Raw genomic sequence first — 14,531 nt, forward strand, 5'->3', positions numbered from 1 at the left:
AGAACCGAGGTATGTTAAGTGTGCCAAGAAGAAAGGAAATTTCTTTTGTTTTGGGGGTCAGACTCTTCATCTGAGATTGAAGGAGGAGGCCATTACTATAGACAGACTATCACTTTTCTTTAAATCCACTGAAAGCAAAATAGTTGTGCATCATCTACATATGTGGTGTATCCATGGCTGTGCAGCCTGTTTCACAAGGAACTCCTTTATAAGGAACATCTACTCAATGACTCTATGCTGTTCTATAACATTTGAACAAAACTACATATATAATGTCTCTATGTATATATATGTGTGTGTGTGTGTGTATGTATGTGTATATATATCATTGCTTTTCCTTTTAGTTTGAAATTTATTTACTTTTCTTATTAATACTTTAAATCTGGATTTGCTCCCTGCATTTTTTTTTCTTCTCTTTTGAAACTCATTTCAGATACTTTTATATTGTATCATATTTCTATTTAATTTAATTTAATTTAAATTTTTTCCTCTTTCTATTAATCATGTTGAAAATTATATCAATTTCTTCTTTTTTTTTTGGTTTTTTAGAATACATACTATGAATGCGAATTGTATTAACAACAAGTTAACCTAACTTGTTAAAGTTTGATCCCTTTTCAATTATCAGTTATCTAATATTTTACATTTGAATATAATATTTCCAAAAATCCAACACATTGAAATTTTTCTGCCTGTGTTCTAACAACCAACAACCTCTTTCTATTATTAAGAAAACAAAACTCCTTAAAGTTCACTATCATTTGGCAAGTGACTTCACCAGCAAGCACCAAGCATGTAGACATACATGAGGTTCAGTGTAACCCCTAGATACTTCTCTTTCAAACTTGGTTCATAGTATTTAGATGTGCACTTAATTTCATCTCATTTCTTTGATGTTAATAGTAATGATAGTAATGTCCCCCAAAACAATTTGTTACTCCTTTCAACTTAAACTGGTCATATTCTTATAAAATCATCATTATTATTATTACTATTATTATTACTAAGGTAGCAAGCTGAATTATTACTGAGTCAAACAAAATGTTTAGTGGCATTTCTTCTGGTCTTTTACTTTCTGAATTTAAATTCTGTCACGGTCAACTTTGCCCTTCATCATTTTGGGGGTCAATAAAAAAAAAAGTACCAGTTGAGTAGAGGGGGTGGGGAGATGTCAGTGTAATTGACTTTCCTCTCTCCTCGAAATTGCCGGTCTTGTGACAAAATTGGAAAGAATTATTATTATGGAGTTGGCATAAATGTTATAAAACTGGACCAGACAGTCTGAAGTGTAAAGTTTTTGTTTGTGTCTTACTGTGCTTAATACAAAATCTTTCAAGGTTAATTCATCATTGAGATCAATAAATACTTCTAAAATGTTATGCTTGACATTGGTGCACTTAAGAGTTGCCACTGCTTTTATAAAACAGGCCAAGTTTCTCTTTCTTAGAAATAAAACCTTACAATTAACAGTGGTCAAGTTGATGGATTATAGATTTTAAATTTGTATTCTGCTGCTAGTATTATTGAATGTATATCTTAGCTTTGTCTTAATTCCCTTGGCACCGTGTGGAGCATAGGTCGCCACTAAGGGATTTCCATCTGTCTGTATCTTTGGCAATGGATTGCAGTTTTCCCCAGGGGTAGTTGCCTGCCAGCGTTTCAGTTTCTATGGACCATCTGTTGTTTTGGTCTGCTATGCTTCTGTCTTCTTCAGGGTGTCCATTGGAGGGCTTACCTTGTAATGCTGGGTATGGGTTTCCATAAGGTGTGTCACAGCCACATGAGAAACAACTATTCAATATTAGAATATTTGAAACAATTATTAATGTATGTCTGTAATCTTTACATTGTAGCTTCCCCCCCCCACACCTCAATATTTTTTTTTTTTTTTTTTGTGCATCTTCAGAGTTTGTTTTCAGAGTTTGTTTAATCCAGGAATAGAAGGGTCAATCAGTCTTGAAATTGAAACAGATCCCTATTCTCGTTAATGAGGTTTTGCGTCTATCTCTCTACCAGCAATGATTTGTTGCGTTAGTTACCTTTGTATTAATTTAAAAGTAAGCTTTGGAAAAACAAATCAAATAAAACACACACACATAGGTTCTAAAGAAAAAGAAACCAGGTGAGAAAAAGTTTCATAAAGAAACAAAACCTTTGCAATATTAGAATTTAAAATATTTCTCTAAAAAAAAAAAAAAACTATTTAAATATTTTTTGCCCCTTTTATTGTTTCTAATTTGCTGTTCATCTTAACCTGACTGGTTTGATGTCAGGTCATTTGAAAATATCTTAAAATCCCTCCAAAAAAATTCTCCTCTTATAACAACAAAGATATCGTCTAACCTTTCTTATTTTGTATTTAGTTTGGTCATCTATTCTTCTGACAATGATAATGACGAGTTATTTTCAATGGAATTATCTGAACTTTTCTGTATACATCCTGGCTCTCTCTCTCCCTCATATCCATTTCCTGGCCTACAGCAGCATGCACAGAATAGTAAAGTCTGTAAAAGGATTCTTTTATCATAGCTCACTTTCATATTTCTATCTGAACACTTGGAAACATGAAACTAAAGAGTTACGATTTAAAAAGCTTCAGCTTCAAATAAAATATATTTACTTTGTTACATGTAATAAATATGTTCTCACTTTGTGTGTACACTTCAATGCCAGTGTTGTGCCGACTTTAACCCTTTAGTGTTCAGATTACTCTGTTAAATGTAATATTTTTTCACTCAAATAGGCGCAGGAGTGGCTGTGTGGTAAGTAGCTTGCTTACCAACCACATGGTTCCGGGTTCAGTCCCACTGCGTGGCATCTTGGGCAAGTGTCTTCTACTATAGCCTCAGGCCTACCAGTGCCTCGTGAGTGGATTTGGTAGACGGAAACTGAAAGAAGCCTGTCGTATATATGTATATATATATATATATATGTATGTATGTGTGTATATATGTTTGTGTGTCTGTGTTTGTCCCCCTAGCATTGCTTGACAACCGATGCTGGTGTGTTTACGTCCCCCGTCACTTAGCGGTTCGGCAAAAGAGACCGATAGAATAAGTACTGGGCTTACAAAGAATAAGTCCCGGGGTCGATTTGGTCGACTAAAGGCAGTGCTCCAGCATGGCCGCAGTCAAATGACTGAAACGAGTAAAAGAGTAAATTGTTTTGAATTACTCATGCATTGTCTTACAGCTTTGAGGTTTCAATGATGTGATTGTTTATTTTTAGAATGTCAGTGTAGGTTAGGTGTGAGAGGCTAGATATGGCTAGTTCAAATACAAAACAAGTAGATTACCTGGGCCAGATGTGGCTGGTTTAAACACTAAAGGGTTAATAGTGTGTGTCTATGAGTGTGTGTGAAAGAGAAATAACGTTGCATTAATATCAGCTTCTGTTCCGTATTAAGACACTGTTTGTCTTTAGCATTTCTTTCTTTTATCACCCTTATCCTGCTTCTTGCAGAAGGTTCTGACTGTGATAGAAGAGACCTTTGTTCTGATGTTTTATTTACAATTTGAGAGGGTCTCTGCATGTTTACTTGACCTGCTAGAAATAGCAGCCAAATTTTCTTCAAATTACATTTTACATTCTCGAAAAAAAAGAGGAAGGTGCATTCTAGGTACATTATAATTTGGCAAATAAGATGGTATGATTAGCATGTGTAATGCCTTTTGACCTTAGGTCTGCTTGATCAAAACTGACCTGGCGCTAAACAGCAAGAATTGAACTTGAAATCCAAAGACTGTTGGCATCTCCCTAAAAATTTTGTCGCTTGATAACGAAATATTGCCATGTTATAATAATTTGAATAAAACCTATTCTGTCAGGTTGGTGTAAATATAAGCCTATAGCTACCAGTTCCTCTTTATTTCTGTTAAAATTACAATAAATCTATAGAAAGATAGATAACTTGTCTAATTTGTTGTCGAGAAATCCCTTCTCTGCTCTGTCAGAAAACCCGAAAGTGTATGTGTGCGTGTGTGTGTATATGATATCTTGTAAAACAGTTTATAAAAATAGCAGTAGCTATGAGGAAAGAGGAAGGCATACCTGAGATTCAAGGATCAAGTCTTTTTTGCTAAAAAATATTTTATAACTCTGTTGAATTTCATAACAAGAAATTAGGCCTAAAGACTTCCCAGAAATATTTCATTAATTTGTTAGAGCATCGGATAAAATGCCTTGCAGTATATATATATTCTAGCTCTTTACAGTCCAAGTTCAAATCCTGTAGTGGTCATCTTTACCTTTTTATCCTTTCAGGGTTGATAAAGTACCTGTTAAGTACTGGGGTTGATTTAATCAACTAACTCCTTCCCCAAATTTCTGGCCTTATTCCTATTTTAGAAATGATGGCCATTACTAAATCCTCCCAAGGTTAATTAAAAATGCCTTAGGTATTTAGTCGTGTCTGTTAATATTCTAAGTTTAGATCTTGCTGTGGTTGATTTTAGCTTTTCATCTGTCTTGGGTTGATAAAATGAGTACAAGTCAAATACTGGGGGAGGGGTCAATATATTTGTCCCCTTCCATCAAATTTGAAATCTTGTATCTATGTAAGAAAGTATTAGTGAGGTTGATTAATCCAAATCTACTGGAATATAATTTGTGGCATTATCTACAAGTGAGAAATTTTTAACATTAGTAGAAGAAACTGTGTGGAATCCCATCATGTATGTTTTGTTTGTCTCCTTACCATTGCTTGACAACCGGTGTTGGTTTGTTTATATCCCCATAACTGAGCGGTTCAGCAAAAAAGACTGATGGAATAAGTACCAGTCTTAAAAAATAATTACTGGGGTCAATTTGTTCAGCTAAGCCCTTCAAGGTGGTGCTCCAATATGGCTGCAGTTCAATGACTGAAACAAGTAAGGTGAAAGATTAATGAGAAGTATTATAAAGGAAATAGTAATCTTCTCACAAGATTGAAGTATAATATTGGTCCCCAGTTAAAGCCATGTCATTTCACTAACACTAAAAATGCCTTTAGGAAATGCATGTGTATCACTGCATCTCCTATATATCACTGTGACTGACCAGACTATCAGATGTTGCTACACATCGCTGGTCACAATGCGCTTTGCATTGTTTTAGCCTTCAAGTGATGCCACCCTGCTGGCTAAGCGAGCAGGCCAACAGAAGAAAGTGAGAGAAAGTTTGTGGCGAAAGAGTACAGCAGGGATCGCCACCACCCCCTGCCGGAGCCTCATGGAGCTTTAGGTGTTTTCGCTCAATAAACACTCACAACACCCAGTCTGGGAATCGAAACCGCAATCTTACAACCGTGAGTCCGCTGCCCTAACCACTGGGCCATTGCGCCTCCACAGTATCTCCTATATATATACAATAGCAAAATATGGCACCTCAGTATCTAGTCATGGAAAAGACCAACATTATGAAAAGTAAAATATGATGGTGCAGCAGATGGTTCCACATTGTCTCAACTGTCAGTTGCCACAGCTTCTGTCCTGTCATTTATGGCTTTGCCAAAAGCATTCCTGCCAAGGCTTGTCATTTCCTGTAAACACTCATAAATGTTAATGGCAAACATTCTAGAGAATATATTTATATTTCACTTGGCTACAACAGTAATTAATGATGGATAGCTCTGTGGAGGCCATAAATGTTGACAGCTCTGTACATGGAAGCAGATTGCAAATTTGTATTTCTGTTGTTTCTAAGAGACTGCTAATTGCATACATTTATATTTCATGGAATTTTACAATATTTTGAATAGTAGATTTAAAAACAAAATATGTAGTAAAGTAAGTCAGGTTGCCAACTAGGTGTGGATTGTTGCTAAGATATTAGACCATAATACTTTACGTTCATAGCATAGCTATAGGAGGCAAGAATGTTGGACTACCCTGGTGAACACTTTTATTGGGGCAGTACTTTTGGGTCTTCTATATAAACCTGTATAACTCAAGGGCTGTCCTGGGTGGCACACATTGTAGCTACACCACTGTTTCATGGTGTATTTTCTTGAGAGCAAGTCAGCTTTGTGGATCTTGTTTCTCCTCAAGCAACACTCTTGGAAGGATTTGAGTTCAGCACTGTAAGATAATAAAGCACTTATATTTACAGAGCTGTGGATTAACAGAATTGTTAGCATTGGCTAAAACATCTTGTGATATTATTGCTCTTTGTTCTGGTTTCAAATTCCACCAGTCCTCTTTACCTTTCATTCTTCAGTGGTTGTACTACTCATATACCACATATTGATAGTATCCTACCCCTAAATGTGTGGCCTTGTTATATTGGAAATTAGTTGAACAAAGCTCTTGCTGGTTATAGTGGTCACCTATGTTTACCCATTGTTTTTACATCTAAGTGTGCTGGGCTATTTGAGAGTGATATGTCTTGACTTAGACACATAGTACAGCATTATTGCTGGGATATGATCCTTGAATATTTCTATGAAACATTCTAACTACTTGGCCAACTGGAGCTGTCCTTTATTTAATGTTTCTAATAGAAATATTCTTAAATGTTCTGTGAACTGGATATCAGTTGGTGGCTGAAGATATTTTGTATCTAAATGAAGCTAACCAGATCCATTTCAGATTCAGCGCACCATTAATGGCATGGGCAATTGGAAACAGCAGAGTTATGTTTTTTGCATGAAGTTTAGGTTAATGTAACCAGAACAAAATTATCAGTAAATCTATAACGTGTCCTTAACACTAAAATATGAGGAAGTTTTATTACTGGAGCATTTATTAAATTTGATTGAAATTTAATATAATAATATATAATAATAATGAAATTATTGTATACAGTGCTCAGGTGCACCACAACTTGTCAAAAAGTGCGTATAAAGTATATGCAGTAATGTACAAATGTCTGGAAAGCGAACAATGTGTGAGTCAGATACATGCTTGTGTGTGTATGGAGGGGAAAAAATCAGGTGTAGTGTTGGCGAATCTCAGGAAGCATGGAAGTTTTGAAGGATGCAGTGCTCTAACAACTAATACCGGCAGTTTGTTCCATGCTTCAGCAACTCTTAATAGATACTATATGATTAATCTTAATTGTTAAGATTATAAAGCATACACAGGCATATATACACACGCACACATGTTCTATTATCTTAGCACCAAGTCCTATCTTTGTACTGATGACCTACAGCTAGCTATTACTACCACTGACATTATACATTTATGTCCTTATATATAAGTGATTGTATGTAATGCATATAATTTAAATGGTAACCATTTCTCTGTTTGATCCAAATCTCTGTAAGCATGATAAACCTTTGCCAATATCATGGAAATCAGAATGCTCTTCTCCCAGTGTGATCCAATGCAGAGTATAGACAAATATTTGATATATATATATGTCTATGTATATATTCATGTATGTATAAAATAAAATCAAGAACAGAACACCTCTGCCACTATCTGGCGTATACAGGTGCTTACACTTATCAAGTATTCACCCTAAATTTGCAGTACCATGTATGTATAAATATATGTAAAATAGCATGGTGTATAATACTAACTTCACACTCTAAAGATATTAACTATTTGATATTAATATCAATTGTAAAATGGAGTCAATTGGTTGAATTTAGTCTTCACACCTTTATAAATATTTTAATTTCTTTATCATTTTTGTGTATTTTACATTATTGCTTGGAATGGCAAATTTTAGATTCTGTATTTTGTTATATATATATACACATATATATATATATATATATATATATCTTTAGGTAAATATATTCAATGAGAATATTATATACTGAATTTATATTGAGTGCTCCATTGTATAAAAAATATTAATACTATTAAAGTATTTATATATTTAATACGAGCGATATATACATATATTTTTTAATATATTATTATTATTAATAAAGAAAATCAATATCCATACTCATCGTAACGATGTACTCAGCAGCTTTTCTTTCAGCTCTTTACATTCTGAGTCCAAAGAGACCATCAAGGTTGACTTTGCCTTTCACACGGGTATATCGTTATGATGAGTCTGGATATTGGTTTTTTCTATATTAATAGTTATAATATATATATATATATATATTGATAACTCATCTTGTACTGTCGTGTTTCTTGTAATTGTTCTGAAAATTAGTTCTGTAGTTAGAGCATTGGACAAAATACTTTGCAGTTTTTTTTGGTTTTTTTATGTTCTGAGTTCAACTTTGCCTTTCACCCTTCTGGGATCAATAAAATGTAGTACCAGTGAAACAACTTAAATCTTAAGTCTAGATTATGATGATGATGATGTTAAGAAGAAAGTAGAAAAAGAATTAATTATCCAAAAGTGACTTAAGATTAACATTGAAGTTAGTGATGTGGTGGTGATGATGATGTTTGCCAGGTTTCTTTCACACCTTAAATATTTGATTGGGAGGCAGTTTTAAAGAAAGTTAAAATTTGCAAAACAGAATTTTTTTTTGAAAAATCGTCTTTCCAGAAATTTCTTTTACTTTTTCTTCTAAATAATTTTTTTTCCTAGGCATTTAAATTTTTTTTTTTTTTTTTTAAGGCAGTGAGCTGTTAGAATCATTACCATTCTGGACAAAATGCTTAGCACCTTTTCTTTTAGCTCTTTTACATTCTGAGTCCAAAAGAGACCATCAAGGTTGACTTTGCTTTTCATCCTTTCGGAGATGATTAAATAAGTACCAGTTGGGCACTGGGGTCAGAGTGACCTACTTACTCTTTCCTTTAAAATTGCTGGCCTTGTGCCAAAATTTGAAATGATCATTATTATTTTCAATCCTTTTCTTGATAGCGCATCATATATGTAGGGGCCAGCTGGATGTTTTGTAAGATTCTGATGTAATCCATTGCATCAGGGGCATAAATGAATTTACCTATTTATGTCGGGTTATTTCAGATAACATGCCAATAAAGATTTGGTGCACCCTATAAACCCTATGTTGCTTTTGGAGAGGGTGGGCTACTGTGTAGCTGGGCCCGAATCTGTTACATTTTTCTGTCTCTTTCTCTCACACACACAACTCTCTTAGGGAAATCTTTACGTTTTCTTTATTATAGAGATGTTCCTAATTAACTGTCAGTTTTTACAAATACGATATATCTATATATATATATATATATATATATATATATATACATATACATACATACAATACAGATAAAGGGTGAAATATAATTAATTGAATAAAATCAACAAATTTCACCAAGTAGTTTTTCAGTATGGAAAGGACCATATTCGGTAAAATTATATATAATTATAACAATGAGGGTCTTTGCAACTTTCGGTATGTGGTCTAGCAACCTGTTGCAAAGAACCTCATTGTTATAATATATATATATATATATATACTAAGGCATGTTGATTTAACCATGAAATTATTTTTTTTAATTTCTTAAGATTATCTCCCTTTATTCAGAGTTTCTTAACTGTTATCACAAGGTTTTTATTGTTTGTTTTCCTTCTCTGTCCCCCAACAGAAATTTCAGTAAATTAAGAATTTACCATGTGTGGCATTCTGTACACCTTCCAGTTGAGTTATATATATATATATATACACACATATATATTCCTTTGTATACCAACGCAAACGTTGTGGCCATGCTGGGACACCATATATATATACATAGATACATATATATATATATTCCTTTGTATACCAACGCAAATGTTGTGGCCATGCTGGGACACCATATATATATACATATATACATATATATTCCTTTGTATACCAACGCAAATGTTGTGGCCATGCTGGGACACCATATATATATATATACATAAATACACATATATATTCCTCTGTATACCAACGCAAATGTTGTGGCCATGCTGGGACACCATATATATATACATATATACATATATATTCCTTTGTATACCAACGCAAATGTTGTGGCCATGCTGGGACACCATATATATATACATAATATACATATATATTCCTTTGTATACCAACGCAAATGTTGTGGCCATGCTGGGACACCATATATATATACATATATACATATATATTCCTTTGTATACCAACGCAAATGTTGTGGCCATGCTGGGACACCATATATATATACATATATACATATATATTCCTTTGTATACCAACGCAATGTTGTGGCCATGCGGGACACCATATATATATACATATATACATATATATTCCTTTGTATACCAACGCAAATGTTGTGGCCATGCTGGGACACCATATATATATATACATATATACACATATATATTCCTTTGTATACCAACGCAAATGTTGTGGCCATGCTGGGACACCATATATATATATATATACATATATATTCCTTTGTATACCAACGCAAATGTTGTGGCCATGCTGGGACACCATATATATATACATATACATATATATTCCTTTGTATACAACGCAAATGTTGTGTGGCCATGCTGGACACCATATATATATATACATATATACAATATATATTCCTTGTATACCAACGCAAATGTGTGGCCATGCTGGACACACCATATATATATACATATATACACATATATATTCCTTTGTATACCAACGCAAATGTTGTGGCCATGCTGGGACACCATATATATATATATACATAAATACACATATATATTCCTTTGTATACCAACGCAAATGTTGTGGCCATGCTGGGACACCATATATATATATATACATATATATTCCTTTGTATACCAACGCAAATGTTGTGGCCATGCTGGGACACCATATATATATATATACATAAATACACATGTATATTCCTTTGTATACCAACGCAAATGTTGTGGCCATGCTGGGACACCATATATATATATATATACATATATATTCCTTTGTATACCAACGCAAATGTTGTGGCCATGCTGGGACACCATATATATATGTATACATAAATACACATGTATATTCCTTTGTATACCAACGCAAATGTTGTGGCCATGCTGGGACACCAATATATATATATATACATAAATACACATGTATATTCCTTTGTATACCAACGCAAATGTTGTGTGGCCATGCTGGGACACCATATATATATAATATATATATACATATATATTCCTTTGTATACCAACGCAAATGTTGTGGCCATGCTGGGACACCATATATATATATATATATACATAAATACACATGTATATTCCTTTGTATACCAACGCAAATGTTGTGGCCATGCTGGGACACCATATATATATATATACATATATATTCCTTTGTATACCAACGCAAATGTTGTGGCCATGCTGGGACACCATATATATTATATATATATACATAAATACACATGTATATTCCTTTGTATACCACGCAAATGTTGTGGCATGCTGGGACACCATACATACATATATATATATATATATTATATATATACATATATATATATATATAATATATATATATAATATATATATATATATATGATTGAGTGGACAGATGAAAGAAAGTGGCACTTGACACAATTGGTAGAAGTTTCAGATTTGGTTCTATGAGTCTGACAAATTTGGTTCGTTTGGTGAACCTACAAAAATTTTAGTTGCATGAAGCTGAATCAGACTTTTATTAAATGAAATGCATGTATAACATACACACACACACACATATATATATAAAGAGTGAAATATAATTAATTTAATAAAATTAATAAATTTCACCTAGTAGTCTATTTTGGTATGGAAAGGACCATATTCGGTAAAAATTATATATCCTTATAATAAAGGGTTATTTGCAACAAGTTGCTTAAACCACATACCGAAAATATTAGAAATAGCAGCCAAATAGGTAATAGTAATGATAACCTATTTGGCTGCTATTTCTAATATTTTCGGTATGTGGTTTAAGGAACTTGTTGCAAATAACCCTTTATTATAATTATATATATATATATATATATTTGTGTTATTGTATGTTCAGTAATGCTAGACCACTGGTGTGAAATCGATGTTAATTAAATTAATATCTAATTTCTCACCCTCATTTTAAATTTAAAAATTATATATATATAATATATATATACATATATATACATATATATATATATATAGCAGTTTAGGTTCCTCATAAATTTTGTGTTATTATTAGTAAAGAAAATGAATGAATTTAGACAAATATAGACTATACTGAAATAAAATTACAACAATGGATGATACTGTTACTATTAGTTCTTGTACTACTAGCTTAATCTTCGCATTGAACTGTTTTTTTAACATTCTCATCTATGCTACGTTGCTTTTGGTTTTATCTCCAACCATTATTCCTGCATGTGTACATTGCATCCAAGAATCAGAGATCAAATCAGTCGAAATGTAGTATAGATGTAAATATTAAAGTTTTTTTGGGGTTTTTTTTTTCTCTCCAAAGATGAAGTTACTAGTCTGAAAAGTTATATAGTGTTGGATAATAACTGTAGTTGAAACACAAGCACATACAATCACTTCCTTGTACTTCAGAAGTTTTAAAGAAATTCTATTTTATTTTCCATATGGATACATTGAGTGTACTTTTACCATCTTTGCTGTTGGTGCTTGTCTTGATTTCCATTTAGTTCCAGTTCCTTACTCAAAAAGCATTGCAAAAACATTGTTAAAAAACTATTAGTTTTTTTTTTTGTTTTATTTTTGTCTCCCAACAGCTTTTTCTGTTTCTCATCATAACAACTTTTTTTCTTTTTTTTTTTTCTTTCAGAACATTTTTCACTTCTGTTATGGCTCAGCCTTGACATTAAATGCTGTAAATAATACTTAAAATATTTCTTTTCTAAAAGAAAAGAGAGAAATAAAAAAATTTTAAAAATCATACATAAAGAAACTAAAACTAATAAATAATAATGATATACAGAAATATATTAAAAAAAAAAAATTGAGATTAATAAATTTTATGGATAAATGAAAATATTCATCTCCTGAAACAATTATGGAATTTTAAATATGGAAACTCAATTCTGAAACAATCAATCATTTATTTTTATTTTATTATAATAATAATTATTATTATTATTTTGACATCTTATTCTTATTTTTAATTAGAATTATCACTTTTTTTTTCTTTGTTCAACGCCTCTCAAGTTTTGATGTACAATGCAGTGTCAAATGTAAATAGACTGCTTCCATCTAACCAAATGCTTGTGTGTTTTGGAAACATGTGAATAAAATGTCAATAAACTACTTTGTTACATATTACGTATTTTTGTTACTTTATTTTTTGATTTCGTTTCCTCTTTTTCTTTTATCATCTAATCATTTCAGACATTGAACTATGGCCATTCTGGGGCATCATTTTGAAAGGATTTTAGTTACTCTTTTACTCTTTTACTTGTTTCAGTCATTTGACTGCGGCCATGCTGGAGCACCGCCTTTAGTCGAGCAAATCGACCACAGGACTTATTCTTTGTAATCCCATTACTTATTCTATCGGTCTCTTTTGCCGAACCGCTAAGTGACGGGAACGTAAACACACCAGCATCGGTTGTCAAGCAATGCTAGGGGGACAAACACAAACATATACACACACATAAATATATATATATATACATATATACGACAGGCTTCTTTCAGTTTCCGTCTACCAAATCCACTCACAAGGCATTGGTCAGCCCGAGGCTATAGCAGAAGGCACTTGCCCAAGATGCCATGCAGTGGGACTGAACTTGGAACCATGTGGTTGATAAGCAAGCTCAGTCCTGGTACTCATGGCTTTTTAATTTTTTAGTCTAGTACTTTATCAGACTCTTTAGCTGAACTACTAAGTTAACGAGAACATAAACCAATACATGTAAAAGGAGGAGGTGGGTGACAAGCACATACACACAATATACAAGGTGGGCCAAATATATATGGTGCAGGCATGGCTGTGTGGTAAGAAATTTCCTTTCCAATCACATGGTTCCGGGTTCGGTATCACTGTGTGGCACTTTGGGCAAGCGTCTTCTACCATCTTGGGCCAACCAAAGCCTTGTGAGTGGATTTGGCAAGTGGAAACTGAAAGAAGCCCATTGTGTGTGTGTGTGTATCTTTGTCCCCTATTCCTTGACAACTGGTGTTGGTGTGTTTACGCCGTCATAATTTAGCAGTTTGGCAAAAAGACCAATAGAACCAAAAGTTCTAGGCTTAAAAAACAAAAATTCTGAGGGCAATTTGTTCAGCTAAAACCCTTCAAGATGGTGCCCCAGCATGGCCACAGTCAAATGACTGAAACAAGTAATATATATATATATATATATATATAATACAAGGTGGGCCAAAAATCACACACAAAATGAGTTCAATACACATTTGTACATAATGAATAATATAAATAAAATGTCAAATGTCTTGGTGCGTGACTTTTGGCCCATCCTGTATATTGTGTGCATGTGCTTGTCACCCACTTCCCCCTTTTTACATGTATTGGTTTGTTTATGTTCCTCTAACTTAGTAGTTCACCAAGAGTCTGATAAAGTACTAGATTAAAAAAAAGAAAAAAACAAATAAAAAATCATAAGTACTGTTTTTGATTTATTCAACTGAAACCTTTCAAGATGGTGCCCCAGAGTGGCCATAGTCCACTGTCTAAAACACTGTCCCTATCTCTGCCTATG

At 33.1% G+C, this 14,531-nt stretch overlaps 1 protein-coding gene across 6 annotated transcripts in view; it reads left to right on the forward strand.

Moving 5' to 3' along the window:
- LOC115217422 (ras-related protein Rab-4B) overlaps window positions 1-13,134 on the forward strand; it is a 147,307-nt gene extending 134,173 nt beyond the window's left edge. For 3 of the 6 annotated variants that reach the window (XM_036507123.1, XM_036507126.1, XM_036507127.1), the window contains one exon: window positions 2,364-2,806. The gene's annotated coding sequence lies outside the window, so the exon portion shown is untranslated. Of the gene's footprint in view, window positions 1-2,363; window positions 2,807-12,640 lie in introns of those variants that run through there. The other 3 variants (XM_036507124.1, XM_036507125.1, XM_036507128.1) reach the window with 2 other exon arrangements.
- Window positions 13,135-14,531: the final 1,397 nt, after the last annotated feature.

This window comes from Octopus sinensis, linkage group LG11 (genome assembly GCF_006345805.1).
Source record: "Octopus sinensis linkage group LG11, ASM634580v1, whole genome shotgun sequence".
NCBI lineage: Eukaryota > Metazoa > Mollusca > Cephalopoda > Octopoda > Octopodidae > Octopus > Octopus sinensis.